The sequence below is a fragment of the Sus scrofa genome, chromosome 13 (genome assembly GCF_000003025.6).
Source record: "Sus scrofa isolate TJ Tabasco breed Duroc chromosome 13, Sscrofa11.1, whole genome shotgun sequence".
Lineage (NCBI taxonomy): Eukaryota > Metazoa > Chordata > Mammalia > Artiodactyla > Suidae > Sus > Sus scrofa.
The window spans coordinates 43200812-43222003 of record NC_010455.5 but is presented as its reverse complement, the minus strand read 5'-3'; the positions used below and the strand labels follow the sequence as shown (position 1 = coordinate 43222003).

General features: G+C 41.5%; 1 protein-coding gene across 7 annotated transcripts in view; it reads right to left on the bottom strand.

The window, feature by feature from the left end:
- Positions 1-21192, bottom strand: part of PTPRG (protein tyrosine phosphatase, receptor type G) — a 737058-nt gene that overhangs the window by 647840 nt on the left and 68026 nt on the right. The window contains exon 1 of one of the 7 annotated variants that reach the window (XM_021070774.1): positions 6176-8558. The exons of the other annotated variants lie outside the window; for them this stretch is intronic. The gene's annotated coding sequence lies outside the window, so the exon portion shown is untranslated. Of the gene's footprint in view, positions 1-6175; positions 8559-21192 lie in introns of those variants that run through there. 7 annotated transcript variants of the gene reach the window in all.

Below are 21192 nucleotides of genomic sequence, written 5' to 3'. Positions count from 1 at the left end.
GCTCAAAAACCAAGCTCAAGAACTAGGCCACTTAAGGCAATGAGGCCCCTCCACTGCTACCACTGTCCTTATCAACAGGATGTTGTAGTCACTGACAAAATGGCTTTTTCTTTGTCCCTTTGTCAATGCAAAACTAGCAACAGATCCAAAGTCTGGGTCGGTTGCATGTCACTGGGGGAGTCCAGGTCACATGCCCCCAAGACTAGCTGCAAGGGAGGCTGGAAACTTGAACATCACACAAATCCTGCCTCCACCAGGACTCATACAGCAGACAAGGTCCAGATCTAGGAAGGAGTCTCAGACAGTGGGCAGCCAAACACAGAGCAGAAAGGAGGTATGTGGGGTGTGGACAAAACCATCAACCACAAGAACTGGGTAGTTATTATTTTATGTGGTTCAACCCAAACACCACCAACTTAAGCAATAAGAAGTGTTAATTACCAGTATTTGCTAAGCCTGGGCTTCTATTTGTTGACTTTCATTTTCAGTTTTCCTTCTATCTTTTATACTATATTTTTATCTTTGGTCTGGAAATGCTTTGACTTTCTTTTAAATGCTCTTGGTTTGGGAGAAAGGAAAGGCAATACCCAAGCTCAGGAGCTTCTTCCATTGTATGTGTTTATGAAGCTAATTTTAAAAGACAAAGCAAACCAGGCAGCCCTAATGTCCTAACAACTTCCTAGCAGCAAATGGGTTCTGTCAACCATAAAGCAACACCTTCTTCTCTTGTTGGATCGACTTAGAGACAAATGAGTATCTTGCCCGCTCAAAGCAGGAAGCAAAAACGTCCAGCCATCTGAAGCTTGAAAGTAAGGAAAGGAAAAAAGGGGGAGAAGGTGGTATTTTTGATGACTATCTCATCCAAAACATCTCCTTTCATTTTATATGGTTCCATAAGCCTTAGATAGCATGGATCATATTCCTAGGATGCAGACTAGCATCCAGAATTTCTAATTGAAAGATTTCTCCCAATTAACAAAAGCCAAACTATGACCAACAGGGATGGAGGTGGAACAAATGATGGGGTGAGGTTGGGGAAGAAGTAAATATGAAATACGTCTCTTTAGTGCTGAAGCTTAAACCTCACAAGATCTAAGATCATGGCTCTTTGAAAATAGTCATCTCCCAAAATACACCAACACCCACTGGGCTTTAGAACCGCTCTTGAATTCCCTTCAGCAGTTTTCAGTTCTTCCCTGGGATCACTCTCAGTTCACTGAATCCTTCTCTCTCTTCAGAAATAAAAAAAAACTACAGTCACATATTGGCCACCCTCCTCCTTAGAAATAGTGCATAGCATTTCTACTAATGGGAAGTCACATCCGGTCCACAGGAAGACTTCACACTGCACAAAAAAATAAAACCAAGACTTGTGGGAGACGAGGCCGGAAACTTAAAGCCCAAAAGGTGACTTTGGCACATCTGCCAAAAATGATTTTCCAGAGCCGAACAGAGGCCTGACACAGTAGGTGACACCTCTTTATCAGCTGCAAGAACTCCAGGGCACATAATTAGCACCCAATTAGTTATTAATAACTAAATATTCACACATCTGCTGAATCTCTGTAGGTGCACAACATAATTTAAATGTGATTGTGATTATCTCTGTTAGGTAGGTGCTGTATACATAATGGAGATGATTTCACAGAGCCTGAAAGAGGTGGGGGGGTAGGAGGAGCCTAATCTGTTCTTTTCTTTTCTGGCTGCACCCAAGGCATACAGAAGTTCCTGGGCTAGGAATCAAACCTGTACTACAGCAGTGACCTGAGCCAAGCAGTGACAACAGCAGATCCTTAACCACTAGGCCACCAGGGAACTCCTAATCTGTTCTTTTCTACAGGGTATAAATAATCAATTCAGGCAAAAAGGGTATCCTAGTTGATGTGGCAGAATGAAACCATACTTTATTATAATCTACAAACTGACCATGTTAACATGCATCTGCTGCCTGCAGTCACTGTGCTAGATTAGATGCCTTAAATACTTCTTAAAAAGCTACCATATCAATAGTTATTATTTATAAAGTCATTATTGCATGGCAGGCACCACCCTAATCACTTTCAACACATGTAGTGGGAGTTCCCATTTTGGTGCATCGGAAACAAATCCATCTAGTATTCATGAGGATGCGTGTTCGATCCCTAGCCTTGATAAATGGGTCGGGGATCTGGTGATACCGTCAGCTGTTGTATAGATCAAAGATGTGACTCGGATCTGGCATTGCTGTTGCTGTGGTGTAGGCTGGCAGCTATAGCTCCAATTCAACCCCTAGCCTGGGGGAATTCCTATTTGCAGAAGGTATGGCCCTACAAAGCAGAAACAGAAAACAAAAAACAAAACAAAAACACGTGTGGTGGTTCACTGATTATTTCATTTACTCCTCACAACCACCCAGTGAGGTGGATCCTATTCTTACCCACAATGTTACAAACAGGGAAACAGAGGCACAAGGTCACATCATTCGCCAAAGATTACAAAACTGCATGTGGTACAGTTTTCACAATCAGTTCTGTCTACACGACAGCCTTTGCTTTTTGCCACTAAGCTAATGTTGACCTCTTACCATTAAGGCTTTGGACAAAACTCCCCATCAGTGGGTTCATAAGGCTAAAGAGGAATGCTGAGCTCTCCTGTTGGTTGGGCTGCCTTCACAGAGTCCTGGGTGGGAATCTTGCTTTCATCAGAAGTACTGTGACTTTAGATGAGCTTCTTCACCTGGGAATTATATCGCCTCTCATTTTGAAAATAGGACTGATAGTTCTCACACCTATAGGCAACACCCCATCCTCCAAATGAAACATCTCCCTCCATACTTACTAAAGTTCCCGTACGCAGAGATGAGAAATGGACAGGCTCTTGGGTGGAGTTTGGAAACACAAACCCATTTCATGTCTATCCTTTCAAGGATGACCCAGGCTCACACTGCCCACTGCTGGGGTGAGGAAGACAGAAAAACAGAATAGAGAAATGGGAGGGGCAGAACCCACTCTCTGATCACAAAACAGATGTCTCTAAATAATCTCAGTAGCTGGCTACACCCAAGACACCCAAACCAAAGCAACTAGAAACACTGGTGAGGGGAGTAGTCTTTTCTAAACTTGCATGAAACACAAGCACTACAGATTCAGCTCTTTGCAATTTCATTTTCAATGCTCCATTCTTACAAAGGAAATTTTGCCTTCAGATTAATACATGTCAGAGCTCATTGTTTTTAGTTGAATGAAAATGTTGGATATTTCTTTTATTTTATAGATGCTATGTAGCCACATCTGTGGCACCTTCCTTGCCAGGCTCCAATAAGAATCTTGTTTCTGGGGAGTTCCCATTGTGGTACAGGGGAAACGAAGCCGACTAGGAACCATGAGGCTGCGGGTTTGATCCCTGGCCTCGCTCAGTGGGTTAAGGATCCAGCGTTGCCATGAGCTATGGTGTAGATTGCAGACGTGGCTCAGACCCAGTGTTGCTATGGCTGTGGTGTAGGCCAGCAGCTGTAGCTTTGATTAAACCTCTAGCCTGGGAACCTCCATATGCTGCAGGTGCGGCCCTAAAAAAGACAAAAGATTAAAATTAAAAAAAAAAAATCTTGTTTCTCTTGAAGATCAAGGGAACAACAGGTAGTTGTATGAACATTTGTGGATAGCTAGGAGAGTTTGTAAACAACAAAGATATTGAAAATATGGGGTTTGGCTTCAAGAAGCTTACCCTTCTGGAAGAAAAAAGAAACTTACCCAAAAGAAAGCTAAAAACACTTCATAAGCTAAGCATGCAGGCAAAACCTATCAGAAAACACTGGGGATGGATACTGCCTTATCACTTCCAGGGAACTTATTTAAGGAAAGAAGGCTATGAGTGCAGACTTAGTTAAAAGGTTTTTAATTATAGGACTCATTATAATTAACAAAAATTGTAAGTGCCATTTATTTAACAATAAAAAAGTTAAAATCATCATACAAGCGTTAAATGAAACATTTCTTGCAGTTCCCCTTGTGGTTTAGCGGTATCAAGACTAATATCTATTGAGGACGCCGATCCAATCCCTGGCCTTGCTCACTGGGTTAAGGATCTGTTCTTGCCCTGAGCTGCAGACACAGTTGGGATCCTATGTTGCTGTGGCTGTGGAGTAGGCATAGGCAGTCAAGGCAGGCAGCTGCAGCTCCAATTCAGCCCCTAGCCTGGGAATTTCCATATGCTGCATATGAGGCCCTTAAAAACAAAAAAAAATTCTTCACAGCCAATTCTAAAGGTTTTAAAAGACTATTTAATGTCCTGGGACAATATACAAAATATATGAAAAGGGCAGGTTACAAAAGAGGGCAATAGTATTCATTTTATCCAAAAAAAAAAAACTAAGATATAAATATACCCACAAATAAACCAAGGTATTCAAAATAAATAGATTATTTCATCTGCATTTATTAGAACGAATACAACAAAGCTTTTTGGAGAGACCTTAGCTCCCTTCTTTATTTCTAATCATGAAAAATTTCCAACAAACACTAAGATACTAAGAAGCCCTACCCCCACATACTGCCCAGCCTCACAGATCATGCACCCATAGCCAATGGTGGTCTACCATGCCCACCCACATTCCTTCCTACACATAATTATATAATTTCACCCCAAAATATTTAAAAGATAGAAGCACTTCACACGCACATAAGAACTATTATCACCCCATAAGAATTTAAAGATAGGAGTTCCCTTCCTGGCTCAGTGGTTAACGAACCTAACTAGGATCCATGAGGATGTGTGTTTGATCCCTACACTGCACAGCCTGGATCTGGCCTTGTCATGGCTGTGGAGTAGGCAGGCAGCTCCTAACCTGGGAACTTCCATATGTTGAGGGTGCGGCCCTAAAATAGGAAAAAAAAAAAAGAGAGAGAGAGAATTTAAAGATAGTTCCCTAATACCATCCCATTTCCAATGCCTAGTTTTTAACTAACACACTTGAAATCAGGATCTAAGTAAGGTCTATGCAGAGTGATTGGTATGTCTTTTAAAATCTTTAAAGATTTTCCTTTTCATCTATTTCCCCCTGAAATTTTTTCAAGAAAAAAAAAAAAATCTCTTTGGTTGGTCTGGAATTTGCCTCTTGTTTTCCTGTGGTGTCATTTACCATGTTTTTTTGATCCTCAATAATTAATTCCTGTACACTGGCACTTGGACACTTGACCAGATTGAGGTGTTTTTGTTTATGGAGGCAGCAAGTTATTGCAAGACTACCTCAGAAAAGGTAATGTGTTCTACCGTCAAGGGTTCATATTTGGTTGTCCCTGTTATATCACATGTGGATGTCCCATGCCTAGATCCCTCAATTCATGAGTGGGCTGCAAAACCTCCATGCTCTATTTCTGGCAGTCTTGTTTTCATTTTTAACTACAATAATTTCATGAAGAGGAGAAACATTCCCTCATCTCCTCCTTGGTTACTCAGTACTGAAAGCTATTGCTCATTTTTAAAATACACACATAGTTACACATCTAAGCTTCTACATAGAGCATGATGAGAAGCCACAACCCAAAGCCTCATTATCAAGTCAAATCTGGAGTTCAAAGGCTTCCCCAAAAGGTCAAAATGGACGCACTTTAAGCCCACTCAGTACAAAGGGCAGCCTGGAGCGCATGCGTGGAGCCCGCAGACCCCATCAGGCCTCCTTCTTACTCTACCGTACCCCGCGCACCGAGCAGACCTGTTCCGGGGATGGCGAGCTACCTCTCTGCACAGGTCCGCCTGGTTCCAGCTCTTGGAACCCGACCCCTCAGTGGCTTTGCCAGAACTGTCAGAGGACCCTGGGCTGTGCCCCAAACTGGAAACAAAAATCTTGAACCGAAGATACCCAGAGGTCAGCCAAGAAAAGTCCTCGCACGAGGGCAGCAGAGCAGAGAGAACTGACAAATTGTACAGAAGAAAAATGGAATCAACAGTCTGAACTCCATTTAAGGACAGCTTTACAAATCGGAAGGCTGTCGGGCCCCAGGCAGAGACAGGCGCACACCCTGCACAGGGTCAGGCTCTGCCGCCGGGACGCACCTCTGTGGCCATGAGAAATGGCCTGAGGAGCCCACTTAATAACTCAGGGTCCAAACGTGGACTTCTGCCTTGGTCCTTTGATTTTTATAAACTAACAATCCAGGCGAGTGGGTAGGAGGAAAACAACTCTGCAGGTAAGTCCTACCATAGCCCCGCGGCCAGCGCACCGGGTCCCTCTGTGGAGCTTCCTGCTGGAGAGAGGTTGGGCATGACCTCCTTCCTGCCCCCAGGATCTCCTCCTCCGTAGGCAATCAGCTGGATGTGCACCCGCCCACAGGAAGGGAACCCTGGCCGTTAAATATAAATGCAAAACAAAATTAGACCCATCCATCCTAAATCTCAGATCTTTGCAGCAGGCAAGGTTTACTTCCTGCTTTTAATTTTTCTAAAAGGCATAAGCACTGAAATGGTAATAACCCATGACTATGCTTCTAAATTGAGGCCACACCCCTCTCAAACCCAACAAAGAAATTGGTTTTTTTCTTAATCGCTGTAAGATTTCATGAGGCATCTGTTGACACTCCTAAACCTGGATTAAATTTCTATATAAGTACTAACGGCCTATCTTTTAAACAGAACCACCAGCCCATCTGTAGTGGGCCAAAACACAAAAGCTGATAAGCCTTAAATGAATTGGAAACATTTACCTAAGTGAGAGTCAGAACGAATTCAGTGGTTTTCCTTTAAAAATTAATGAAAAGGGTGGCACCAAAGAAAGCAAAAGAAATAAAACATTTGCAAATTTTCTCTCCCCCAGATTAATACACATAATTACTACCTAACAAATACCCACAATGTAACTGTAGTCCACAGGAAAACCATGTGCTGTGGATTCCTGCTCTCCTGAGGTTTCCGTTTTATCCCACTGGAATAAGCATTCATCTGGGCAACAGTTTTCATCTGTTTCTTTTCATTGCTCTCAGTGTCAAGAACAATGCTTTATGGCAGGTGTTCTAAATATATTTGAGGGAGGAAGAAAGGATAGGAAAAGGAAGAAGGGAGAGAGAAAATTTATTCATTTCACTAGAACCAGGGGTGCTTCAGAGCTAAGAGGATACTCTAAGGAGACGGCCAAAGAGTTAAGCTTCAGAGTCTTCTCTGTAAATATGCATCTATTTTCACATAATCAGAATACAACCTGCCTGGAGATCCTTTAGCTTTCCTCTCATCTCCCACATCCCTCGCTACATTCTTCAGAGACAACCCCCACAAACAGTGAGGGGCACCATATAAACCATCAAACTCCCCTCTGATCCACAAACACCTTCCCACTTAAAGCAGTGAAGGAAGAGGGAAAAAAGTCCAAAGGCCGGGCCTCTGTTTTTTCCAAATGCATTATATTCTGAAAGTGAAGCAAGAAACCAGAAAAGAGACATGACACAGTCAAAGCAAGTGGACTTTTGTTGGAGATCACTGAAACTGCTGAACGATGCAGTAAACAAATTTGGTGCACGTGCGAAAGCACAACCACTAAAAGATAGCTTTATCATTACCTGCACTTGATTTTGCTCATTAACCTACGTCATCTTCCCAAATAAAAGTCATGTGGGCTACAGCCTGGGGCCTTTGTTCTGCAGAACACAAGTGCCTCCTGGTCCCCAATTTTCTAAATGTACGAGTCTTGTGTATTTTGTTATACTGTGCTGTCCCTCTTCCAGGATTCCCAGTTGCCCTGCAGCGCTGGACGCGGCAGACCTTGAATCACTGCATTGCCTTTAAAATAACTGCAGCTTCTTTTAGACTTCTTTTCCCTAAAACTTGAAAAGCAGGAAGAAGAAAGGTGCGGGACTATTTAATGGTAAAGCTCATCAAGCTCTGGACCAGGCAACTTGGACACATGCTAGCCACGGGAATGTTAAATAGGTGACTTCTTTTCTAAGCCTTGTTTGCCTCATCAACTAAATGGGATGATAACAGTAGCTCCCTCTGGAGTTCTGTGAGGAAAAAATGTGATAATGCGCAAAAAGTACTTGGTACAGGGCCTGACCCCTCATGTATGTTCAACAAGTGTGTTTGGTGGGAGGAAGAGAATAAAGAAGCTAATGATGATGAAAAAGAAGAAAACACATAACACAATGGAGAGAAGGCCCCTTTTAGTGTTGGAAACAGCCAGGTTATATACCCCATGTCCAGCTGATTTCTCCAGAGGGTAGCTTTCATTCTGGAGAGAGACAAGACAGTGATGGCTGTCCCTTGCCCACCAACCACATCGGCTTCATTTCCTCCCTTAAGGCTGCTATGAATTTTCATGTTCACATAAAGCACTCAACCAGGAAATGAGGCTGTCAATCGTGGACTGTGGGCAGAACTCTCTGAGAAGGAAGACAAAGTGAGGGGAAATATCTGGAAGGCTAGCAAGTGGTAAGAGTTCCAAATAGGAGACACACTGAGTGTTGCCAGTGGAATGCAAACCCAATTGAAGACAGACACAGCATCTGTAATGCTTTGAATGGTATCCCCGCCCCCCCCATATCTACCCTGAGCCTAGCACACATGCTAAGTTTTTATTGAACAAAAAAACAGAATGAGCACTGCTGTGGCTGGGTAGGCCAGCGACTGCAGGTCTGATTCGACCCCTAGCCTGGGAACCTCCATATGTCACAGCCACAGCCCTAAAAAGACCAAAAAAAAAAAAAAGAGAGAGAGAGAGAGAGAGAGAGAATGATGCAACAGAGACCAACACCTCACCGTGCTCCCTGGAAGGAAAAGTGGCAGCTCTCAAGAATGAACCATATTCTTCAGCTGCGCATCCAAGCAATGTACACTGATGCTTTGTTTTGCTGTTTATTTTTTAATGTTCTTAATTGAGATTAGTTGATGTATATTATGTAAGGTATAGGTGTACAGCATAACAATTCATGATTTTTAAAGGTTACACTCCATTCATAGTTATTGTAAAATATTGGCTGTATTCCCTGTTTTGTGAAATACATCCTTGTAGCTTATTTATTTATTTATTTATTTAGTCTTTTTGCTATTTCTTTGGGCTGCTGCCTCCCGCAGCATATGAAGGTTCCCAGGCTAGGGGTCGAATCGGAGCTGTAGCCACTGGCCTACGCCAGAGCCACAGCAACGCGGGATCCGAGCCGAGTCTGCAACCTACACCACAGCTCACGGCAACGCCGGATCATTAACCCACTGAGCAAGGGCAGGGACCGAACCCGCAATCTCATGGTTCCTAGTCGGATTAGTTAACCACTGCGCCACGACGGGAACTCCTTATTTATTTTATATATGAGTTTGGTTTTGCCAGCTAAATGCAATCTAGTGCTTCAGGTTTACAGAAGTAGGCTGAATAGTGCTACCCCACTTCCAAAAGGATAAACCCACATAGTAATTCCCAGCACCTATGAATGTGGTCAATATGGTCAAAGATTAAATATTACTTTACATGGCAAATGATGTGATTACATTAAGGGTTTTAAGAAGATGCGTTTATCCTAGATTATACAGGTAAGCCCTAAATGTCATGACAAGTAACTTTTATGAGTGAGGCCAAGGGAAATTTGACAGGCAGAAGAAAAAGAGGCAGTGGAACCATGGAGACAGAGATGGAGCCACAAATCAAGGGGTGCAAGAGCCACCAGAAGCCAGAAGAGGCCAAGAACAGATTCTCCTTCAGAGCCTTCTGAAAGACTATGACCCTGCTGCCACCCTGACTTCATATTTCCAGAACTGCAAGAGAATAGATTTCTGTAGTTTTAAGTTTTGCTGTGTGCACGAGGAAACTAAAACGGTTACCTCACTCACAGGTAAGTAGACAACAAGGTAAGAGAACGGAGTCATCATCTCCTCCCTCTTAAGTAGCCCAGGAGTCTCAAGTTGAACCAGGCAGAAACCAGCTAAAGAGCTGTGTCAGAAAGCAAGAAAGCAATTGTGCAGGTCAAAGGGTAAGGAAAGAATGCAAGGAAGGCAGAGCACAATTATCAGGTGTTTAAGGAAAATGTGGATGGCAGGTGTAGATAAGACTGCCTGATATATGAGGTTGATAAATATGTTTATATTATATCCACACACATAATATTTTTTTAAATTACCTGCACACTTGAAACTTCTAGCTTACCAAATCTCAGAAGAAAAGAACATCTTATAGCCTGAGCTTGAGTTTCATGCATATACAGCCTGCAGCCTTTTGGAGACAATCAGAGCTCTCACTTCCCACCAGTGGTCTCATCTCGAGGGCAGTGTTTCTCAAAACGGGATTGGAAGACAGCTATGGTATTCTCAAAACAAGTTCAAGGTTTTTATTTCTATGGTAATCTAAAAACAAAACATTCCCATTTATGAGCAACAAACCAAGCAAGAACTCTGATAACTGGCTGTGAAAAGACAGATTCACACAATAAAACTTAAGTATCTTATGATTGTGGGGTTTGGATAAATTCAGAGGATTCTTGCAAGATATTTCCCCCTTTGATAAGGGGTCTGTATGTAAATATGAAAAACACTACTATCTATGTACAGTTTTGACATTTCACATACAGAAAGAGAACAACTATATACAAATATTAATTAAGAAATCCTCAATCTTGAATTAAAAAAAAAATCAGTATGATTTCCAGGATAGCATCCAAAGAAAATTAGCAATAAGATGCCTCTCTTCCCTCAGCTTTTTTGGTTTTTCTAAGCCTTAAAAGGGCTAGGCTGTCTGAATATCTGCAAATGGCTAATGAGGACCATAATTTTGAAAGTACTGGGTAATGGTTTAACAGCTCTAAGGATAACAAACCCACTTTTAAAAGGCAACCAGGGGAATTCCCTGGTGGTTCAGCAGGTTAAGAATCCAGTGTTGTCACTGCTGTGGCTTGCTACTGTGGTGCAGGTCCAATCCCAGCCCCAGAATTTCTGCATGCCGTGGGCACAGCAAAAATAAAAGGCAACCAGGAACATTTTCTTTGTTTCTTTTTTCACTTTTTAGGGCCACACCTGTGGCATATGGAGGTTCCCAGGCTAGGGGTAGAATCGGAGCTACAGCTGCTGGCCTACACCACAGCCACAGCAACACGGGATCCCAGCTGTGTCTGCGACCTACACCACAGCTCATGGCAATGTTGGATCCTTAACCCACTGAGCGAGGCCAGGGATTGAACCTGCAAGCTCATGGTTTCTAGTCGGATTCGTTTCTGCTGCACCACAACGGGAACTTCCAGAAACGTTTTCTTTAAATTATTTCCTTAAAATTCCACAAGACTGAGTCACAGCTCCCAGTGATAACTGAAATCCAATTATAAGGCAGAGATTACACAGTTCTCTTAAGGAAATTATTCTGGTCTGAATAAATAATCCACAGATTTGAATGATAGGATGTCTTATCTTGGTTTATCACCATCAAAAGTAGATAAGATCCTCAAAGTTGCACTGTGTTCTCAGGCAGGATTTTTCTGTAAATAGTGACCAGCAGAGTTCTGGGTGTGACTGGTGTCTTTGTGGCACAAGGCCAACAATGATAAACACACACAAACACACACATGAAAATACCAGACAGCACTGCTGAGGAAGGGGCAGTGAGGGAAATGGACACCTCTTAGGCAATCAGCAGTTCTGCAGGTGTGTGTTCCACTATCACAAACAGCTTCACTTCCCTGGGAAAACAAAACCCTAAGGGAACGAGGCTTGAAGGAACAGAACACCATTCTGCTTAAATGGTGTAGCTCCAGCTTTGGCAATGAGCACTCACCAGAAATTCTCTGACCTCCATCTTCTTCCTTGTGATACGGCCCTTCCCCACATGCCCTGCACATGATGAGCATTTGGTATGGAACCTTTCAACCAGTCCTCTCAGTTACCTTGTGCCCAAAGTTCTCCTACTGTCCTCACTTTCCAGATGAGAATTTTTTTTTTTTCCGCTCACGCATATGGAGGTTCCCAGGCTAGGGGTTGAATCGGAGCTGTAGCTGCCAGCCTACACCACAGCCACAGCAACTCGGGATCTGAGCTGCGTCTGCAACATAGACCACAGCTCACGGCAACACTAGATCCTTAACCCACTGAGCAAGGCCAGGGATCAAACCCAAAACCTCATGGTTCCTAGTCGGATTCGTTAACCACTGAGCCATGACAGGAACTCCTCCAGATGAGAAAATTAACCAACCACGTTACTTCAAGTAACTTGCCCAAGGTTATTCTGATAATAAGTGGTAAAAGAGCCAGAGTTCAGATTCTCCTCTGAGCTGGAACATGAAACAACTAACTAACCTAACTAACCTAATTATGAGAAATTGGCATAGATCAACCTGTAATACCAGAACATCTTGGTGCTGGCAAAAATAAAAGGATGTTTTTACAAGCTGAAATACTTCGTATTAACATAAAAGTGTCTCAATTCCCTATTTGTACACAGACCAGTGGCTGGGAGAAGATGGCCCTGCCTCCTCCACAATAACAAACCATGTGGCTGAGAAGCCACCCACACGGAACAGTATTTTGATCTACAATTTGGGTGAAGCAGAGACTGGAAATTTAACCAAGTGGTACAACGTACAAGATTGGAATAAAGAGATCACACAATTGATCAAAGAACCAAAATTCCTAGCATCCAGCAAGGTGGAACCAGATTAAAACCAACAGTATGTGATTTTATCATACATTATATTCAGGAGTTCCCAGGTGGCACAGTGGGTTAAAGATCTGGCATTGTCACTGCTGTGGATCAGGTCACTGCTGTGGCACAGGTTCAATGTGGCTCAGGAACGTCCACATGACACAGGCATGGCCAAAAAAAAAAATTATGTATGTATAAAATATTTAGATTAATCAATAAGCAAATACAGCACAGAAGCAGAAAGTCAAAAAAGCATTCCAAGCAAATGTTATACATTGTTCATAATAGCCAAATAATGGAAACTACTCAAATGTCCATCAAGTGATGAATGGATAAACATAATGTGGTATAAGTGGACAACTATCTGTCCATAAAAAGGAATGAAGTTTTGCTACATCAACAAAATGAATGAACCTTGAAAACCATTCTGCTAGTGAAAAAATCCAGTCACAAAAGGCCAGATGTTGTATAATTTCATTTATATGAAGTGTCTGGAATGTGCAAGTTTATAAAAACAGAAAGTAGATTAGAAGTTGACTAGGGCTAGGAAAGGTTAAGGGGAAATGGGGGTAGGATGACTGGGAATAGGGCTTCTTTTGAGGGTGATGAAAATTTCCCTAAAATTGAATGTTGGGATGGTTGCCCAACTCTGTAAATACAAGAAAAATACTTTAGAGGGAAAAAAAGCAAAACACTTTAGGTGGGTGAATTATATGGTACGTATATTCTATCTCAATAAAGCTGTTACCCAAACAAACAAAAAAACCCTGGAGCATTTAGTTGCCTATATATTTAAAGATAGACAACAATATACTCTAATTGTTAGGAAAACTAACCCAACCTTCAGATTGACTCAAAATAAGGAAGAACTCATCCAACAGTGAAAAACATCTCCATTTCATAATAGTGAGTTCCTCAGTGCTAGAAGAATGTAAGCAGAGAATAATATATGACTTTTTGCTCAAGAACACAACTAAAGGGATTTATTTCAACTGGGGGCTGAAAACTTAAAGAAACCACCACTAAGTTACTAAAATTTTAATATCTGTCCTGGATGACACTTAAATGACTGAAGAATTAGACAATGAATTAGGAATGTTTTAGAGTATAAAACCTGGAGGTGGGCTGCCTGGAATCAAACCCACAGGCCATCATTTAACAGGGTGGCCCGCCTTAGGGAAGCAACCAGCACAAGACGCAGATTTCTGTTTTGTAAAATGGAGTCAATAATAATCATAACAGAAACCAATGCTTTAAAGGCTAATTGGTAAGAATTAAACTACATAATGATGAGGCCTTTCTCAGAGTATCTCACTGGATTTTAACCTCTGAGCTGCTGCCCTAGTAGCTCAGTGTTATTTTTAGTAACACTCCATGAGCTATAATGTAACAATTTCTAACTAAAACACCATCCAATAGCACTTACTGGTTACAAAGGATAGGATCCACTCCCAGAGATCCCTATATATATATATATTATTTTCCAGTAAATATCCAAAAGTTCTAAGATCTGAGTGCTATCTTAATACCTCAGTATATTATCAGACAGTAGAATGCTCCCAACACACACAAAAAAAAAACCTATGTCCCTCAAACTTGCTAAATTACCACAATACAATTTTATCCTCCTTTTCCCCTTCCTTCTCATGCTTGACAGCTTGTTTTTTCACCAACTCACTTTCCTGGATGTTATTTTAACATCAAGAATAGAAGTCTCATGCAACCCAATCATGCCTGTAATATGGCTGTTTGACAGGCCCCGTCGAGTAGAAGTTAAGTCTTTATTACTCACTTAGGAAGTCCATATGTGTATTTTACAAGGTCTCTGTTCTCCGTTGAACCTTGTCTATTATAAATACAGGCTTTAGATATATTCTCACTTTGAGATCACTTACACCATTGACTATTTGCAGGGCAAACCAATGAAATCAAACACTAAAGCTTCAAGGAGATTAGAGGACTGCCAAGGTCTGAACTATATCAACAGCTTGCAATCCGCTCATTCAACAGTGCTTTACACTATCACACCCGCAAGACAAACATGGCAGCCTGTGCACATCAGATATGGCATCACATTCCAGCAGTTTGTTTCTGAGACAAATAGGGAAATACCCCAACAACAGCCAGCATTGTTCCCAGGGGACAAGCACAGGCTTCCTTCTGAGACAGCTCACTCCATAACAAATGCTGCTTCAAGGAGGCAGGAAGCTTACAGGAGTAAAGAGAGAGACTCTCAAACCTCTGCTGAGTGGGGGTCAAGAAGGAAAGTTTTTGTCTTGCAATCTACCTTTAAAAAGAAGAGTTTTAGTCTGAAAGTTTGATTTTCCAAAAAAAAAAATAATAATCATGGGCAAAATCCAACCCCCTTTCATACTAAAAACTCAACAAAAGAGGAATAAAAGGGAAATTCCTCAACCTGATACAGGACATCTATGAAAAACCCAAAGTGAACATCATACTCAAAAGACTATGACTTTCCACCAAGATCAAAAAGATGAATGTCTGCTCTCACTCACTTCTGTTCCCTGGGGGTTCTGGCCAGGGCAATTAGACAAGATAAAGAAACAAAGGCTTCTAGATATGAAAGAATGAAGTAAAATGATCTCTATTTACAGGTGTCACAATCTTGCATTTATAAAATTCTAAGGAATCAACAAAAAAACCTATCAAAGCTAATAGTTAAATGAGGTTGCAGGATACAAGATGAATATACAAAATCAATCATATTTCTATACATTAGCAATGAACAACCCAAAAATAAAATTAAAAGTTTGTGTTTCAGAGTTCTCAGTGTGGCTCAGTAAGTTAAGAATGCAACATAGTATGTATATCTAGTCACCTATGATAGAGCATGATGATGTGAGAAAAAATAATGTATATATGTATGTGTGACTGGGTCACCTTGCTGTACAGTAGAAAATTGACAGAACACGGTAAACCAGCTATACTGGAAAAAAACAAAAATCAATTAAAAAAAAAAAAAAAGGCAACATAGGGTCCATGAGGATATGGGTTCCATCCAGCTCAAATCCAGTGTTGCAATGACTGTGGTACATGCTGGCAGATGCATCTCTGATTCGACCTCATGCCCAGGAACTTCCATATGCCCCAGATGCGGCCATAAAAAGAAAAGGGGGGAAAAAAAATCTGTGTATCACGTCGGCCTTATCCCAATTAAATTCCAGACTTCCAAGCTATAAGCGGGAAAATTATAAAGTCACCACAATGATATTCCTTTCTGGCTCTTGGAAAACCATCCCAATCATACTTTGAGGAATTAAGGTATCCCTTGCGCATTCAATAAATACTTAACCAAGTACTTCCTATATCCCAGGCACTAGGGAAACAGCAGTGAACAACAACAATAAAAAATCCCTGCCTCCCCTCTTCATGAAACTCACATTCTAGATGGGAATAGAAGACACCAAACAGATGAACAGATAATTCTTCTGATAGTGCTAAGTGTCATAACAAAATTCACAAAGAAGAGAAATGGAGGCTGACAGGATGGTGGGTTGAGCTTTAGAGGCAGAGGTCAAGGAAACCTCCCTGAGGAGGTGATACTCTAACAGTGAACCAGATCAAGAAGGGGGTTTGGGGGGGCTTTCTCTGCAGCTGAAATGGCATGTGTAGGAATCCTGGGGTGAAAACAAGCCTGGTGTGTTCCTGCAACAGCCAAAATACAGGGTGAGTAGGGGGACCTATCTAAGGCTAGTCCTGGGGGAAAGACAGAAAGCAGATCGTGTGGAGTCTTACATGGATCATGCAGGCCATGATCCAGAGCAAAAATTTATCCTTGGAAGCCACGGGCAAGAGGGGAAGAGAGAATAAAGATAAGTAGGAATGTGATCACTCTGGTTCTTTGGGTCAGAAATGCTGAACGCAAAATAACAAGCTTGTGTCATCACTCACTGTGTGACCCTCAGTGTGTCACCCTACCTTCTGAGCCAATATCTAATATATCTCAACTGCCTCCCAGACACTCTGTGGAATTAGCAGATGGCATACTTTGAAAGTTCTTTGCAAAATGAAATTTGCTGCTGAACATAGAGCAAAATTATCATCAGCCTTACTGAGGCTTCCCTAATCTAAAAGAGAAGTAGCTTCTCTCTCTAGAAACACAAAGCACTTTATCTATCTACCTCTTTTAACACTTATCACTTTCTATCCAATTATTATATTTCTATCCATTATGTAGGTATCTTATCACATCTTCTAGACTTCAGACTGTTGAGTCATATCTCACTTCGGCAGAATTGATAATTCTCTATGACTGACTGCCAGTGACCCCACTCGAGACTATAATCAGAGCACCTACCTCATTTTATTGCAATTGGTTATTTAACCTGCACTTTGTTAACAGATTATGAATTCCTTCCAAGAAGGTTCTGGAGTTCCCATTGTGGCTCAGCAGGTTAAGAACCCAAGATAGTGTCTGTGAGGATGTGGGTTCCATCCCTGGCCTTGCTTAGTGGGTTAAGGAACCAGCGTTGCTGCAAGGGGAGGCATAGGTCACAGATGCAGCTTGGATCTGGTGTGGCTGTGGCTGTGGCGCAGGCTAGCAGCTACAGCTCCAATTCAACCTCTGGCCCAGGAACTTCCATATGCTGCAGGTGCAGCATTTAAAAAAATATATATATAAGGCTCCACATCTAGTTCATATCTATACATCAGTGCCTACATCATGGAAAAAGCAAGGTGAAGCTTTGTGTTTACTATATCCAGTGTCTCTACTGGGCAAGAACAGACTCATGGTATTCAAATTATTCACAAAAACAAAAAGCTTTAAAACATTGGCAACATGTATTTGTATATAAGAAATGCAGTTTTTAAAAAATAATATACTCACTTAACAAACCTGAGAATCAAAAAGTTGACAGCCATTTAGTTTTATATTTTAAACTGTGCAAATTTCAAGTTAATAAAATCACAACCATTAACTTTGATTTCTCAGTGTCAATAACAGCCCCTGCCACCAACTAATCTCAAGATTTGGATTTGAATTAATCTCAAAGATACATTTTCTTTTTTTATTGCAACATATTTGATATATATCAAATATCACATTGTGTGAATTTAAGGTGTAGAGCATGTTATTTTTTACACTCATATTGTAATATGATTGCCATTGTAGCGTTAACTAGCACCTCTATCACATTACATAATTATCTTTTCTTTAGTGCTTGTAATAATTAAGTTCTAGTATCTTTGCAAGCTTGTTGATTATAACAAATTATTGTCTATAGTCACTGTGCTGTACATTAAATCTCTGGGGCTTATTTAGTACTTGTTATAAATTTATATCGTTAAACATCTGTCCTATCCCCTACCCCCAACCATTGATAACTACCATTTTTTTCCCTTTTTTTTGAGTTTGGTTTTACGTTTTTTGGGGGGAGGAGGAATGTACATGCAGCATATGGAAGTTCCCTGGCCAGAGATCAAATTCGAACTGGAACTATGACCTACTCCACAGCTGTGACAATGCCGGATCCTTAAGCCATCACATCAGGCCAGGGATCAAACCCGCACAGCCACAGAAGCAATGCTGGACCCTTAACACTCTGTTCCACAGCGGGAACTCTGCTTTTACTTATATTTTAATAATACAAAATGTAAAATTATTTTACTGATGAAGACCAATGAACTTGATTTCATGTAGGCTCAGACAATTATTTTAAATCTAAGGTTTTCCATAAAATATTTAAAAATCCAAGCCTAATTCCTGTTGTGTGACCTCCACCCCACCGAAATAATGCAAACTGAAATGAGTTTTTGTATCTTTGATCAATGCTTCAAAGTACCTATAGAATCAAAGCAGAATCTGAAGTTCCTCTTTTCTTTCAAAATCAGAGGTCTGCTCTGTCCACTTTCCATTCTGAGTTGGAAATAACTGGTGAGGAAGACTGGTGAGGAAGATGAGACCCAGAGTGTAGTCTCTCCTGATAGTCCCGTCTCCTGGCTCAGGAATCAGTTTCACACCTGGTGTTCAAAACTTACTTCATGGTTAAATCCTTATCCAGTCTGGAGGAAACATTGGGGAATATGTAGAAAACAGGGCAAGGAAGCCAGAATCTAAAGGAGAGCAAAAGAATACGGTGGTTGAATGTGGCCAGAGGAAGAAGTGGCACAAACATTAATTTTTATGCCCTTGGTTCCTAACACCTACACTTTCATGTCCATAGACAAGGTGCTTATTTCTATGATTTAAGTATTTTACATGTGAGATAATCATACCTACACCACAAAACTGTTGTTTTCGGGGATGACTGAGATAAAGAACTTTTTTTTTTTTAATTATTCCACATATAAGTAATATCATACATACCTGTCCTTCTGTCTGACTTATCTCACTAAGTATAATGTGTTCAAGGTCCATCCAATGTTGTCACAAATGGCAGGATGTCTTCCTCTCTCATTGAAGATACATTTCTAAGTAGCTGACAATTACCAGAGTACTTTGGGAAAGTACACTAGTAGTTCTTTCTACCCTTGTTGTCGAAGGAACTTGACATGATAAATATTTTGAACCATGCCAAACCACAAACACACTGCAAAGAATGTCAGCTGAGCTGGAAGATTCCTTCAGATGAACTAACCTCTGAAAAGATGCCCCAAACAATTCTCCCCCAAAAAACAGTAACCTCTTTTTCTGATTGGGGATGGATGACAAGAGAAAAAACATCTTTGACTTGGGAAAAAGTCACTATTAATAGGAAAGCATACTACGCTTAAGTCTGAGGTAGGGATTTTACAGTTTAGTACCTAAAACACTGAAGAAACCATAAATATTTTATTTCTCCATGGGTTTTTTATTCATAGAGGAAGAGGGATTGCCAGAACAGTGGGATCTGTTCATATTAAATGAATTAGCTCAGGAGTTCCTGTCATGGTGCGGTGGTTAACAAATCCGACTAGGAACTATAAGGTTGCGGGTTCGATCCCTGGCCTTGTTCAGTGGGTTAAGGACCGAAGGTTGCCATGAACTGTGGTGTAAGTTGCAGACACGGCTCGGATGCCACATTGCTGTGGCCCTGGCATAGGCTGGCAGCTACAGTTCCGATTCAACCCCTAGCCTGGGAACCTCCAAATGCTGCGGGAGTGGCCCTTAGAAAAAGTAAAAAGACAAAAAAAAAGGGGGGGGGCAGTTAGCACAAGTAAACTATTTCAGAATGAAGAGCATGACAACCTCTTTACCTAAATGAATACATATCTCAAAATCTGCTGCAGCCAACAATTCCATCAAAAAGATTCGAATAAAGTCCAAGAAGCAAGCCTATATATATAGTCCTCTCCTCATCATTTTATGTCCTCTCAACAAGATCATCCATTTAAAGCACACATCCAGCTGACCAATGCCTACAGCTCTGAGGCCAAGAACCACCACTTAAGTGTCCATCTCAGTCATCAGCCCCTGCCTAAAGTCTTTGGGCATGGTATACCACAGCCTGAGTAACTTCTCCAAGTCAATGATTTACTGTCCATTACTTGAAACTGGTGTCTCCATCCACCTTCCCACTGTTTTCAAATGTTTTTGCTTCAACATCAGGCTTCATTCCTGGCATGGTGCTCCTCACCAGCCTGACAAAAGAGGTCATGAAGGCAAAAGACACCCAAAGCTGAAAATGGTCACACACACAACACCGGTTAACTTGGAGAGCCAACTGGAAGCCATGACACTTCACAAACTCCCACAGGTTTCAAAAGAGTTTCTGGGAAAACTTTACCCTTTTAACTCCTTACTAGAGACCACAAAAGTAGCATCAATTTCAAGCTTGAAGAAGATACTACTTTCCTATTGATGCACAGGGCTCATAAGCAGCTGTGCTCGCAAAGATCTCTCCCTACTACATCCCGGAGACCTTTTCAACTTTGTAGTTTAGGACAAAGCAGCAGTGCCGACAAGGACCTAGCCAAGCCATTTCATAGCAACTACAGATGCCTATCTCCCAGGTGTCCCTCCTCCCTGCCCCTCTGTCCCATACGGAATAGATAAGAAGCAACATCATGGAGAAAACAGATGGCTAGAGTTTCACTGAAAAACTGCCCTCATTACCTGACCCTGGAGAACATATACGGCTTGTGAATTTCAAGCACAATTTTGCACAGACAAGGGCACACTGACCAACACAGATGCTCAGGAGCCATGGGGAGTGATCAAGGTACTCAAGTTCCCTGAGCTCCCTCTCTTTCCGTGTAAAATGGGAGCGATTCTTCCCTTGCAGGATTTGGGGATGGAATAAATGGTATATTTCTCTGTGCAGTACCTGACACAGGGTCAGAGCAGATAAATGGTGGCTCTGCACCCCACCCTCATCCCAACTCTAAACTGCTTCAACTTAATCACAACTTTTTCTCAGACCCAAATACTTAACCATCACTATAGAGATTACATCATTAGATGTTGATAGGGCAATGTTGCCAGAAAAAGAGAATGGGGGTGGGGGGATGAGAGGGAGCAGGAGACAGTTTATGTTCAAGTTAGACAAAAGAGCAAAAATATCTAATTCTGGTTTGCCTTGTTCCTCAATGCTTAGCCCAGATTATGCACTGGACATGGACACACACACACACACACACACACACACACACACACACACACAAACTTGTAGCATGAAAGA